The 14,186-nt window shown below is 44.1% G+C and overlaps 1 protein-coding gene across 1 annotated transcript in view; it reads left to right on the top strand.

Moving 5' to 3' along the window:
* Positions 1 to 1,123: 1,123 nt before the first annotated feature.
* LOC137334376 (proline and serine-rich protein 2-like) overlaps positions 1,124 to 14,186 on the top strand; it is a 61,816-nt gene continuing 48,753 nt past the window's right edge. Inside the window, exon 1 of the mRNA XM_067999091.1 lies at positions 1,124 to 1,147. The gene's annotated coding sequence lies outside the window, so the exon portion shown is untranslated. The remainder of the gene's footprint in view (positions 1,148 to 14,186) is intronic.

Genomic DNA, 14,186 nt, shown 5'->3' with positions numbered 1-14,186 from the left:
TACCACTGTGGATGTCAAGCTAACCAGGTTTGTGTCTTATTCGCTTTTTAATGATTGGAACTACATTTGCAATCCTCCAGTCCTCGGGTATTAATGGAGCTCTGAAAAATATCAACCAAAGCATCACTAATTTCTTCATTCAATTCTTGAGGATCTTGGGATATATCCTATCTGCCCCAGCAGCCGTGTGGCTCCTTCCCATTTCTGCATAATATGCTCTTTGGTAACAGAGATCTATAGAGTGATTAGCCCCTATTACCATGGCTGGAATTTTTCTTCGACCCTCCTTTGCGAAAGCTGATGTGAAAAATCCAGTCAGTTTGTCTGCCAGATCCTGGTCTTCTGCAATAGTTTAACCCAATTTATCCTTCAGCAGACTCAATTGTTCTCCCTTTGACTTAACTTCCCTTTTATTATTAACATAGATATTTTTTGTCCCTCTTGCTGCCCTTTGTGATTTGTCTCTCTAGTTCTTACTTTTTCTAATACTCTCTTTAACTATCCTCAGTTGCCTTTTGCAGGAATCCCAATCCTCTCTATTTTTGTTTCCTTGTATCTTTTAAAGTATTTTTCCTTATTTTTCATGCTGCTTTTAATCTCTTTAACCCACTGTGGTCTAGGTCTTGTTCTACTTTTTTTAAATGGAATACACTTTCTTTCACCATGTGCCCTTTTGTAGTTATTATTTTCCTGTACTCTCTCAGGCTGCAGTTATACTGCAACTTTTGCATTAATACAAAGTGCTTTTAGGTGCACATTGATGCAAACGTGGCAGTCCAGCTCCAGTGTTTGATCCGAATCTAAACTCAATCTGTGTGACATTACCTCCAGGAGGTGGTCTATGAGCTGGAATAGGGTGCTGAGTAATTCCAGCCTATTAACTCCTAATACCCTCAGTTCAGTGATTGGCCTTGCTCAGGTGACTGGCTTGGTTTTATAGGGCTCAATTTTGAAACAGAGCTGGGAATGGGGCGGGGGGGTCAATTAGAGGTCGGGAAACCTATTAGTACGGGTTTCCTGGACGTCCTTACGATTTTGATGTAAAGATGTCTTTTATTTTTTTATTGGTTTCTCGTCCGACTGACCGGCTAACTGACAGGCTGGTCTCAGTTGGACGGGAGACCAGCCAGGGAGAGGACATCTGCAGGTAAGTCTTTGTTTGCATGGAGTGGGGGCACGGGTGGACATAGGTGGGCACGGGTCGCGAGTCATGGGGAATGGGATCGGGGGTCAGTCATGGAAGGGTGGAATCAGGGGTCCGCGATCATTGAGGGGGAGGGTTGGGGTCGGAGGGGGAGGGTCGGAGGGGGAGGGTCGGAGGGGGGTCGGGGGTTCCGCGATGGGGGGGTCCACGATTGGGGACGACGGTGCAGGTAGGCTTGTTGGTTCTGTGGGAAGCACTCCTGCTCCTCCGGGCCCAACGAGCCCAACACGAAGGGTAAAACAGAAGGCCTGGGAATCCTGGCCCCCCAAGGTTGAAATCGGGAATTAGTTAAAAATGAAGGCCTAAAGCCTCCTTGAAAGGTTTTAAGGCCCAAACCGCCTCCTGGGAGCAAGTTGTCTGCCTGCCCATCATCCACCCCTGTGAAAACAGGAAATGGGCGGGTTGGAGGCGGGTTGGGGTGGGTCTGAAATGGTGGCAATTTTCAATCCCCCCCCCTGCCCCTAACCCACCTGTTTTTTACTTTTAAAATTGAGCCCATAGTGTTTATGTTGAAGGGTGATTGTGCATTCAGCCCTCCTCAGTTTGTCCTTATCCATGTTTCTGATGTAAATCTAGAGTCAAATAATTACACCATAATTAATGTCACTGTGTTTTATTATGTATCGTATTATATATGGTATGTTACCTCAGTATCAAAATAATAATTATCTGAGATCTGTCTCCACCCAAGGGCATCACAGATAAAGCTCTTGGATCCTACCAAACGTTATAAACGGTGAAAATTCACTTCCTACTTTCCTAAACTCTTCCTCACTTTCCAGACAGCAGAAAGCTGTGCGTTGGTCAGGCAACAATATCAAATAGTTCATGGCCATTGCTATTGTATTTTGTATAGGGATGATTTTAGAATCTTTGGGGCAATTTTTTTTTAAAAGATCTTACAGAATGTTGTCATCTAATTGAGGATTGTTTTTGGGCAGGTTCAGTCCATGAGTCATCCTATGCCTTAAATCTATTCTCCTACCCATTAAACGCAGAGAATATTTGTGCTGTTATAGGCGTGTACCCACACTGTAAGCTTCTACGAAGCAATGTTTAAATAAATTTGGAGATCTTTTAATTTTCTTTTTAACCATGGTACCTGAGATTGAGGCAGCAGTGTCATGAGGTCATCAAAGACTTGAGATCCACAGGAGCACATTAAGATGTCCTTCATGACAATATATTAATCAAGGTAATTAAAGGAAGAAGGTCCTTTCTCAGCACTGAGCTGGTTTATGTGTAACTGCACAAACTCATCTGACTGTGTGGTCTGCAAAGGAATGGAACACATCTTTGTGGTGTTTCAGCAATATCATCTGTTAACTGAAAATCCTGTGGTGCTAATTTCATTTCTGCATTTGAACTCCAACTCATTACAAACCATTAATCCCTCTTCCAAGTAAGTACAACTCAACACAACAAATGACAGCTCCTGAAAGGCAGGATTGGGTCATTCTCTCTCTGCTGCACCTCATATTAGTCTTTTGCTGTCCTAATGTCTGTTTTCCATCTGTAACATAAAAGAAATAGGAATGAGGAAAACACATTCAGCTCCCCCAGATCATTCAGATTGAATTTTGTATGTGTGCATCAAGCAGTATAATAACAGGGTGCTTTGGGAAACAGCTGTTAAAGGACAGATGTCTTACATAATTGACTATAGTAATTACTCCTGCCCTATTTGAAAGACTACTCCATTTCCATTCTGTTGCAGCCTCAAGCCTGTATCTTTTTGCTACTTCTTTAATGTAAGGCCGACTCCACAGAACCTGTATCGTACTCTCATGTTCAAGTATACAATCCTTTCCCCAACTCCCCCCACCCAGCTTCAAATAGTCATAGGAATTGAAGTGGTTAATTTTGGGGGAAGGGTTGAACCATTAGTAATATTAGATCTGAGGACAAGCTATATCATGGGCAAAAGGTTTGAGGAACTAACAAAGCAATATCAAGAAGTAATAGGTAAGCTCAAAGTGAGGTGCAAGGTTGACATTATCTTAATTGCTTCTACTCCTATATGGAAGTATGAAGAAAAGCAATAAGATAGTTGACTTCAAGGGTGTTTTTGCGACTGGAAGGCTGTTTCCAGTGGGGTGCCGCAGGGCTCAGTACTAGGTCCTTTGTTTTTTTGGTACACATTAACGATTTGGACTTAAACGTAGGGGGCGTGATTAAGAAATTTGCGGATGACACAAAGATAGGCCGTGTGGTTGATAGTGAGGAGGAAAGCTGTAGACTGCAGGGAGAAATCAATGGACTGCTCAGATGGGCAGAAAAGTGGTAAATGGAGTTCAATCCAGAGAAGTGTGAGGTAATGCATTTGGGGAGAGCAAACACGGCAAGGGAATACACAATAAATGGGAGGATACTGAGAGGTGTAGAGGAAGTGAGGGACTTTGAAGTGCATGTCCACAGATCCCTGAAGGTAGCAGGACAGGTAGATGAGGTGGTTAAGAGGCATATGGAATGCTTTCCTTTATTAGCCGAGGCATAGAATATAAAAGCAGGGAGGTTATGCTAGAACTGTATAAAACACTAGTTAGGCCGCAGCTTGAGTACTGTGCACAGTTCTGCTCACCACATTACAGGAAGGATGTAATTGCACTAGAGAGGGTGCAGATGAGATTTACGAGGATGTTGCCAGGACTGGGGAATTTTAGCTACGATGACAGGTTGGATAGGCTGGGGTTGTTTTCATTGGAACAGAAGATGCTGAGGGGGGATTTGTTTGAGGTGTACAAAATTATGAGCAGCCTAGACAGAGTGGATAGGAAGGACCTATTTCCCTTAGCGGAGGGGTCAATAACCGGGGGGCATAGATTTAAAGTGATTGGTAGAAGGATTATAGCGGAAATGAGGAAAATCTTTTTCACCCAGAGGGTGGTGGGGGGTCTGGAACTCACTGCCTGAGAGGGTGGTAGAGGCAGAAACCCTCAACTCATCTAAAAAATACCTGGATGTGCACCGGAAGAGCCGTGACCTGCAGGGCTACGGACCGAATGCGGGAAAGCGGGATTAGGCTGGGTGGCTTGTTTCTCAGCCGGCGCAGACATGATGGGCCAAATGGCCTCCTTCCATGCTGTAACCATTCTATGATTCTATGAGTGGGTACTAAAATGGAATGTACAAGGGACACTTGGGGAGTTTTCTAAGGCAGGTGGAGGCTATACAGGAAAGATGGTCTGTACCTAATCAGATTTGGGAGGGTGTGGCTAAGTTGTTGACTCAAAACATGTGGGCTGCGATTGGGTTTCGGGAGATTGGTGAGATATATAAGCAAGTGGTTATTGTTGACTCTCAAAAACCTGATTTATTGAAGTCAAAGGGAGGATTACAGATGTAATAGGTGGTGCATTACAAAGCAGAAATGACAGATGTCTTGAATTAATTCTTCACATAAATATTCAAGGTTAGACAATTCCACGTGCAGCCAAACTTGCTTAGGAATCTAAGGCAAATAGAGAAATACGTTATAAAGAAATTCAAAGTACTAATCCTCTGAAATTTCGATGGTTTGGTAGAGCATTGCCCCAGCAGATCTATCTGGGGGGGGGTGTGGAGGGGTGTGGGAGGTGGGTATGGGGGGGGGCGCTGGAATTTAGGAAGGGATCACTGGTTTTACACCCCATTACAGTTCTGCCCTAAATTCCACTCGATGTGAGGGAGGGTCTATGATGCACCTACTCGAGCAAATAATGGGTTTAGGCCAGGATGACATCATCAGCCAGAAGCTTTGACATTTATGCCATAGGATGTGACAATCTAACTTATGTCACTATAAAACAGGGATAACTTAGAACAGCAGCTGAGGAAAGCTGATGCTGGCATCTTAAAGATGAATTGTTGTGTTTTAGTGTACTGTTATATAGCAACTCATAACTTTGCACTGGTCTTTTGTCAATTTATTTTGCTCTTTTATGTTTGAGGCTCCTAGCTTTGATTTGGCAGTCTCCCTCGAGACTATTAGTTATTTTTGGAATATCTGTAAAATAAAGGGGGAAGCAGCAAATGTTTTTCCTCCATGGGGATTCCTCTCTTTATAATTTATTTCTCGGAGGAGGAAGAAGACGAGGAGGAATCCGGGAACCCAGGCTCATAAGGCAGCACCAGGGTGTGTAACCCCAAAAGATCTTTCCTTAATAAATCCATTGAATTATGTGTCAGGAGGCCTCTGTATTCTGTGGGGCAGAGCATCCTGGAGCTGCCACTTGCTCCAAGACACTCTGCATTGTAACAAAGTCCTCTCCGATGGTGCTGCAAAGGATGGCAATGGATTCTGTTGCCATCTGCAGCGCATCTGTGGAGAGTCCTTGGGGTGATTTCATATGGTTCTGATGTACTGCAAGCACTCATTTTTTCATGGCAGGACCCTTGAGATTATCTATGATCATCTGAATGCTCAACAGCCAGGGTCTGGAATCTCCCAAGCCTTTGCTCAGGTATACCATGTTCCACCTTCAATACCTCATTCTCTGACCTGCCTATGAGTTGTAAATCACCATATGTCAATTTCTTATCCAGTCTATCAGTATCATACCGCTCCTCAAATCCAGGAGCTGTATGGGAGGACTGGAGGGTGTCTTATGTAACCACAGTTTTCAAAGTAAGAGTGGGCTATCAATCAAGCCATTATAAACCAGTTGGTCTAACATCAGTGGTAGTGAATGTTCATGTAATCAATGTTCATCTAAAGAGTACAGAGGCCATAAGGGATTTTTTAAAAGCAAAAATTCATGTCTCACAGATAATTGGAATTCTTTGAGGTAGCTAGTGATAGCTCTAGAGTTCTTCTTCCGATAGGAAGCCTATCCGAAGTATAAATAGCTCTTATTTCACATTGTTCCAGCCCTATACAGTGTGCTTTAAGCTTTACTGATTCAATTTCTGGAATCTGGTTCCATTCAGGATGATACTTGCCTAGCTTTTCTCCAGAACTTGCTTGCCTTTGTAGCAGGATTAACAAATTACCATCCTGGGCAAATGCTTCTTGGTGCCTTTTGCCTTATCTGAGGCAGTACCTTACCTCAGGACATTTGGCCCTGACTTTGTTTGTCAATTCTCCTTCTACTGTACACTAGATCTCACTGGCCCCTATTTAAGGTTGTTATCCGTAGTATGTAGCTGTAACTCAGGACAAGTTAAACTACTTGTAGTTGTTGTCCATCCTGCTGATGTGCCTTGGGATTCATTGGATCCTATTTACAGGTGAGCTCTGCAGCAGACACATCCTTTTACTTCAGGACTCATGATATCTACTTCTTACATTCCTGGTGCACTCCACACCTTTAATAAATATCAACCAACATAAATACAATTGCCCTATGTTCCTGTTAGGACTCTCAATTCTGTTTCATACATTAATTGCTCTTAAATATCTTTGTAATGAATAATTCCAATTAACCTGCTCCCTGTGAATTTTCTTCTCTAGCACATCTCTTTTGTAAGTAACCTGATTTGAGATTCTTACTTAATTAGTAGGTGAATTTCCTCCTAAAATGATATAGTTGCTTGAAATAAGTCTTCTGCCAGAACTTCACCTACTGGAATCAATTTTGCACCTTTATTTTTGCCTGTATCATTGCTCTGCTTTCCAACTCACCCTGCTACTTCTCCCTCCCACCCTCTTCTTGTTTCTATATCATAAATTAATTGTGATTAATAAATTATGTTCCCCTCAACTTCCAATTTAATAAATTGCCAACAACTAATAATTAAGTTCCTATGAGCCCCCGACTGTATAGATTAATAGCAACCTGCAAATTAAATTCTACAATAAATTAAGTTCTTAACCACTGATAATTAATACAGACTATTACATAAAGTTACATCATAAATTAATATGCCTGATCCCTTATCTGTAATAGCTTGGTGAGCTTGCAATTGCACAAAAGTATGAGAAATGAAATATTTCATAAATATTACATTTGCAGAGTGTTCAGATTTACTCTTTGGGAAAAAGAAGTAATGCCCGTGAGTCTCATCACCCAATTAGCGGGAGGAGAAGCCAGAGCCAGGAGGAGGTGATAGAGGAAGCCATTGAATCCTCTTGTTCTTAGCACTGGGTTTGCTTTTTGTGTTCTTTCTTACGGTGCACTATTAATAGAGGCATATTAATAAATTAACTACACAGAGGCCACGAGTTGTGGACATTGGAACTTTTACTCTATACTCTCCGCACCGGTTTTACCTTGTTCTGTCTGGTTATGTACTTAAGTCGAGCAGGTAGACTACCTTTCTTGCAACTAAATAGGATAGAACAATCCCAGTACATTTTTAAAGCAGAAGTTATGATATATTGGTCATTGCACTCTAGTGATCCTGGGAATGACTCATGCCATCAGCACATTGATGGGATAAATTAAAAGTGTCCTCTGAAAAGAGAGTTAATCTCTGTTTCCAGAAACCCAAGTATTGTTGGAGTTACAATTTCCCTCCTACTTTCTCCCCTTATATTTCCTGAATATAGTGACTAAGGTGAGGGTAAGTTGGATGTGGCCATCTAGTATCTCATTGAGGTGACCATTCTTCATATGTGTTGCTGAACAGTGAGTTAATCACAGGTGCCATTATGTCTTTACCTACCATGCACGCACACTTCCAGCAGGGGCTGCAAGACAGCAATTTGGGAGAGGGAACTCTGGCCAATCTTTCTGCTCCCTGACCCATGCACATTGATGCCAGTTGCAGTGCCTCCACCACTGTCCTAGCTGACTAAGCACAGGCCAGGAATTGAGCTGGAAAACTATGTGAGCTTAGCAGCATTCCAGGTACTGCATTTACCCACAAAATCATTGAGAAAAAACTGAGGGTGCAATTTCAACCTCCAGGAGAGGTTTTCCTGATCCAGTGTCCAGTAGCCCACAGTTGCTGAAACTGGGGTTGGGGATCAGAATTGCTCTAAATGGGAACAATCGATGACTGTGATCCTAGGCTTTATGTAATGTGTACAGATCACAATGTGATAGCATGCTCTGTGCTTTTGTTGGAGGCAATATTACAAAAGATGTAGCTGTGTATAACAATGTACAAAGAGAATTTTAAGTTCCAAGTTGTACATTTGTCCCGGTAAGACTGTAGATATTATGATGTCTCATGCCTTGCATACTAAAACAAGGGGCCATTTCTTTCCACCTTAAGCCAAGGTAGAAGAGTATGAACAAATATAGATTTAGACCATGTGTGCAGCTAAAATGATGCACGGATGGTCTATGATGGAGATAGGTGAATTCCTGGACTGGATTTATCTGCAGTTTAGTTGTTAAAGCACATTCACCAAAACACAGCTTGGTGCAGCCAAGCCTTAAAGAGTGTTCTTGAGGTGAAGGTGCATGTCATGGATAATTGGCTGCTAATTCTGTTCAGTGCCCCATACCACATGAACTACATATTTTTCTTGGTGTCTTTAATAAAATGATTCTATTTGTATTTAGTTGTGTTCAGTATTCCATTTGAATTTCTCAACAAAAAGGAAAGAGCCTTTGCTTGACTGGTGTTGTGGAGGCAGTGTATGCCCATTGCACATTGATCAAGCAGACTTAGGTTAAGCTGAGGAAAGAGCAAACTTTCTTTTGCTCTCAGTTTGTTTTTTTGTGTCCCATTAATGCTGTTGTTGGCCTAAGTACGGTAGTATAGTGGTTCTGTTACTGGACTAGTAATCCAGAGACCTGGACTAATAATCCGGAGTCATGAGTTCAAATCCCGCCACGGCAGCTGGCGAATTTAAATTCAATTAATTAAAATTATTAAATAAAATCTAGAATTAAAATACTAGTATCAGTAATGGTGGCCATGAAACTACCGGATTGTCGTAAAAACCCATCTGGTTCACTAATGCCCTTTAGGGAAGGAAACCTGCTGTCCTTACCTGGTCTGGCCTATATGTGACTCCAGACCCACAGCAATGTGGTTGATTCTTAATTGCCCTCTGAAATGGCCTAGTAAGCCATTCAGTTGTAAAATCTCGCTAAAAAAAGTCACAATAAAAATAAAACCGGACAGACCACCCGGCATCGGACCACTAGGCACCGGACACGACAAAGGCAAACCAAGGCCACTCGACCCTGCAAAGTCCTCCTCGCGAACAGCTGGGGACTTGTGCCAAAATTTGGAGAGCTGTCCCACAGACTAATCAAGCAACAGCCTGACATAGCCATACTCACAGAATCATACCTTTCAGCCAATGCCCCAGACTCTTCCATCACCATCCCTGGACATGTCTTGTCCCACCGGCAGGACAGACCCACCAGAGGTGGCGGTACAGTGATATACAGTCAGGAGGGAGTGGCCCTGGGAGTCCTCAACATTGACTCTGGACCCCATGAAATCTCATGGCATCAGGTCAAACATGGGCAAGGAAACCTCCTGCTGATTACCGCCTACCGCCCTCCTTCAGCTGATGAATCAGTTCTCCTTCATGTTGAACACCACTTGGAGGAAGCACTGAGGGCAGCAAGGGCACAGAATGTACTCTGGTTGGGGGACTTCAATGTCCATCACCAAGAGTGACTCGGTAGCACCACTACTGACCGAGCTGGCTGGGTCCTGAAGGACATAGCTGCCAGACTGGGCCTGCGGCAGGTGGTGAGTGAACCAACACGAGGGAAAAACTTACTTGACCTCGTCCTCACAAATCTACCTGTCGCAAATGCATCTGTCCATGACAGTATTGGTCGGAGTGACCACTGCACAGTCCTCGTGGAGACGAAGTCCCATCCTCGCACTGAGGACACCATCCAACGTGTTGTGTGGCACTACCACCGTGCTAAATGGGATAGATTCAGAACTGATCTAGCAGCTCAAAACTGGGCATCCATGAGGCGCTGTGGGCCATCAGCAGCAGCAGAATTGTATTCCAGCACAATCTGTAACCTCATGGCCCAGCATATTCCTCACTCTACCATTACCAACAAGCCAGGGGATCATCCCTGGTTCAATGAGGAGTGTAGAAGAGCATGCCAGGAGCAGCACCAGGCGTACCTAAAAATGAGGTGCCAACCTGGTGAAGCTACAACTCAGGACTACATGCATGCAAAACAGCAGAAGCAACATGCTATAGACAGAGCTAAGCGATTCCACAACCAACGGATCAGATCAAAGCTCTGCAGTCCTGCCACATCCAGTCGTGAATGGTGGTGGACAATTAAACAACTAACGGGAGGAGGAGGCTCTGTAAACATCCCCATCCTCAATGATGGCGGAGTCCAGCACGTGAGTGCAAAAGACAAGGCTGAAGCGTTTGCAACCATCTTCAGCCAGAAGTGCCGAGTGAATGATCCATCTCGGCCGCCTCCCGATATCCCCAACATCACAGAAGCCAGTCTTCAGCCAATTCGATTCACTCCACGTGATATCACAAAACAGCTGAGTGCACTAGATACAGCAAAGGCTATGGGCCCCGACAACATCCCAGCTGTAGTGCTGAAGACTTGTGCTCCAGAACTAGCTGCGCCTCTAGCCAAACTGTTCCAGTACAGCTGCAACACTGGCATCTACCCGACAATGTGGAAAATTGCCCAGGTATGTCCTGTTCACAAAAAGCAGGACAAATCCAATCCGGCCAATTACCGCCCCAACAGTCTACTCTCAATCATCAGCAAAGTGATGGAAGGTGTCGTCGACAGTGCTATCAAGCGGCACTTACTCACCAATAACCTGCTCACCGATACTCCGTTTGGGTTCCGCCAGGACCACTCAGCTCCAGACCTCATTACTGCCTTGGTCCAAACATGGACAAAAGAGCTGAATTCCAGAGGTGAGGTGAGAGTGACTGCCCTTGACATCAAGGCAGCATTTGACCGAGTGTGGCACCAAAGAGCCCTAGTAAAATTGAAATCAATGGGAATCAGGGGGAAAACTCTCCAGTGGCTGGAGTCATACCTAGCACAAAGGAAGATGGTAGTGGTTGTTGGAGGCCAATCATCTCAGCCCCAGGACATTGCTGCAGGAGTTCCTCAGGGCAGTGTCCTAGGCCCAACCATCTTCAGCTGCTTCATTAGTGACCTTCCCTCCATCATAAGGTCAGAAATGGGGATGTTCGCTGATGATTGCACAGTGTTCAGTTCCATTCGCAACCTCTCAGATAATGAAGCAGTCCGAGCCCGCATGCAGCAAGACCTGGACAACATCCAGGCTTGGGCTCATAAGCGGCAAGTAACATTCACGCCAGAGAAGTGCCAGGCAATGACCATCTCCAACAAGAGAGAGTCTAACCACCTCCTCTTGACATTCAACGGCATTGCCATCGCAGAATCCCCCACCATCAACATCCTGGGGGTAACCATTGACCAGAAACTTAACTGGACCAGCCCTATAAATACTGTGGCTACAAGAGCAGGTCAGAGGCTGGGTATTGTGCGGTGAGTGACTCACCTCCTGACTCCCCAAAGCCTTTCCACCATCTACAAGGCACAAGTCAGGAGTGTGATGGAATACTCTTCACTTGCCTGGGTGAGTGCAGCTCCAACAACACTCAAGAAGCTCGACACCATCCAGGATAAAGCAGCCCGCTTGATTGACACCCCATCCACCATCCTAAACATTCACTCCCTTCACCGGCACACTGTGGCTGCAGTGTGTACCATCCACAGGATGCACTGCAGCAACTCGCCAAGACTTCTTCGACAGCACCTGCCAAACCCGCGATATCTACCACCTAGAAGGACAAGAGCAGCAGGTACATGGGAACAACACCACCTGCACGTTCCCCTCCAAGTCACACACCATCCGGACTTGGAAATATATCGCCGTTCCTTCATCGTCGCTGGGTCAAAATCCTGGAACTCCCTTCCTAACAGCACTGTGGGAGAACCTTCACCACACGGACTGCAGCGGTTCAAGAAGGCGGCTCACCACCACCTTTTCAAGGGCAATTAGGGGTGGGCAATAAATGCCGGCCTCGCCAGCGACGCCCACATCCCATGAACGAATCAAAAAAAAGTCCAGTGCTGTCATTTCCCTTTGATCCCTGTGCTACACTCACCCCCGGTTTAGTCTTGGCTTGACCCATGATCCCTTTCTGCTTGATCTTGTCACCCCAGGTCAGTCAATCAAACTGCTTCCAAGGTCGAAAGCTCCTCCTTTCATTTCCTACCACAACCTTTAGTGATCTTGAATTCCTTGCAGCCGAAATCCTCCACCAAGCTCCCAACCACATCACTGGCTCCACTCTCTCCTCATCGCTGCCTGCTCACAATGTATAACTGTTACACCAGCCTTTTTGGCATTTCTTTCTTAAAGCCCTTTTCCTTGTTTTCACCTGTTGCTGTGATGATCCGTCCTTCTTGCTCACTGTTTGCATCTACATCCTCCTGTATCACACTTTCATGTTGTGCTTTTCTTCTTGTCCTTTGTGTTGTGCTCTCAGACTCTTTCATTCTTTTGCACATATAAGGCGGTTCTAATCGCCAACCCCAATTTCAACTGGTTATCAGCCTTGCTGAGCTCTTCCCCCCCCCACTGCTGTATAATACAATTGTGTATGTATTTTACTCACAAGACATGTTGAATAAATTTTATGTCTGAGTTCCTATAATAAAGAATTTTCCTTTCCAAAGCATGTACCCTATGGCTGAACTCTGTAGGTAGCCAATACAATAACAGCAACAGATTTAACTCCCATTCTGTCTTTAACCAGCATTAATCAATAAAGTTTTGGATACAATTGTTTCACCTTTGTGTCATCAGATGGCGGGATTAGCAAACACAATTGATCTTGTTGCAATTTATATATTTGATGAATGGATTCCTTAATTACAGGAGAAAACCACTATTTTTTTTCTTTTAGTAACATATGTGCTGTGTTCAGACTTACAACCAAAATGTTCCTGTCCAGTAAATGAATTTCATCTCCCTTGGTATGATCCCACAGGGCACTGGTTGCAGTCGGGGAGTTCATTCTCTGATTGGGATCCTATTGGGCCCTGTGGGAGTGTAGGGGGAGAGGGGTCGTCTTGACACCTATGATAATTGAGAAAAGAAACTCATCTCATGGGGTATAAAGTCATGTTAATTCCTGATTGGCTGAGAATGATCAGGTGACACCCCTCCTCCCCCATGAAAACACAAGGGCTAAAATGCCTTTGAGTTGCGGAGTTCAGGTGATTGATAAAGTTGGGAAGGAGGAATGGCTAGGACAATTCCTGAAAATAACTGGAAGCAGGAGAGGGGCACAAGGAGATAAAATAAAAGATCCAGAAGCAAAGTAGTTATGGAAGGAAAAACAAAAAAACTGCAAATGCTGGAAACACTCATCAGCATCTGTGGAGGGAAACAGATGAGTTAACATTTCAGGTGTGGACTCGTCATCAAAACTGAAGGATATTACAGATGAACAGCATTTAAAAAGGAGGGAAGGGAAAAATACATGTACACATACATGAGAAAAGAAATAGAAAACCTATTTGTGTTGTGCATTTTTTCCCTTTCCTTCCTTTTTAAATGCTATTCATCTATAATGTTCACACCCGAAATGTTAACTCATCTGTTCTCTCCGCAGATGCTGCCTGACCTGCTTGCTGAGAGTTTCCAGCATTTTCTGTTTTTATTTTGGTCATCGAGGGAATTCAGGCAACTGTAGAATATCAGTGTGGAAAGAGGAAATCCAAACTGGAGCTGGATAAAACAGAGAACAGCAGAGCAGGGAGGACACCTAGGACAGGGTGTTAGCAGAGTTGAACATGGTTGGAGGTAAGGCCAGAGCTCACCAAGGCAACAGGACGGACGCAGTGATTTGTGCTGAGCCCGAGAGTCAGAGAAATGGGACAGAGCTTGCAAGGTTTCAGGGCAAGAGCTTAAAGAGAGCAATTAATTGAATATAGTCAAGTCAGGTTACCGTCTAATTGTTGGACACTGTCTAAATACTAATACTTTATTAGCTAAGGTCAATTGCTTAGAGTTCCTGCGAATTGATTAATTCAAGTATTTCATTCAGATTTTGAGGTGATTTAAATTGAATATTGATATTTATTGAAATTCAGTTAGC

The sequence above is a fragment of the Heptranchias perlo genome, chromosome 17, assembly GCF_035084215.1.
Source record: "Heptranchias perlo isolate sHepPer1 chromosome 17, sHepPer1.hap1, whole genome shotgun sequence".
In the NCBI taxonomy this organism is placed as follows: Eukaryota; Metazoa; Chordata; class Chondrichthyes; order Hexanchiformes; family Hexanchidae; genus Heptranchias; species Heptranchias perlo.
Note: the sequence above shows the minus strand (reverse complement) of the source record. Positions and strands in the feature narration are given on the sequence as shown.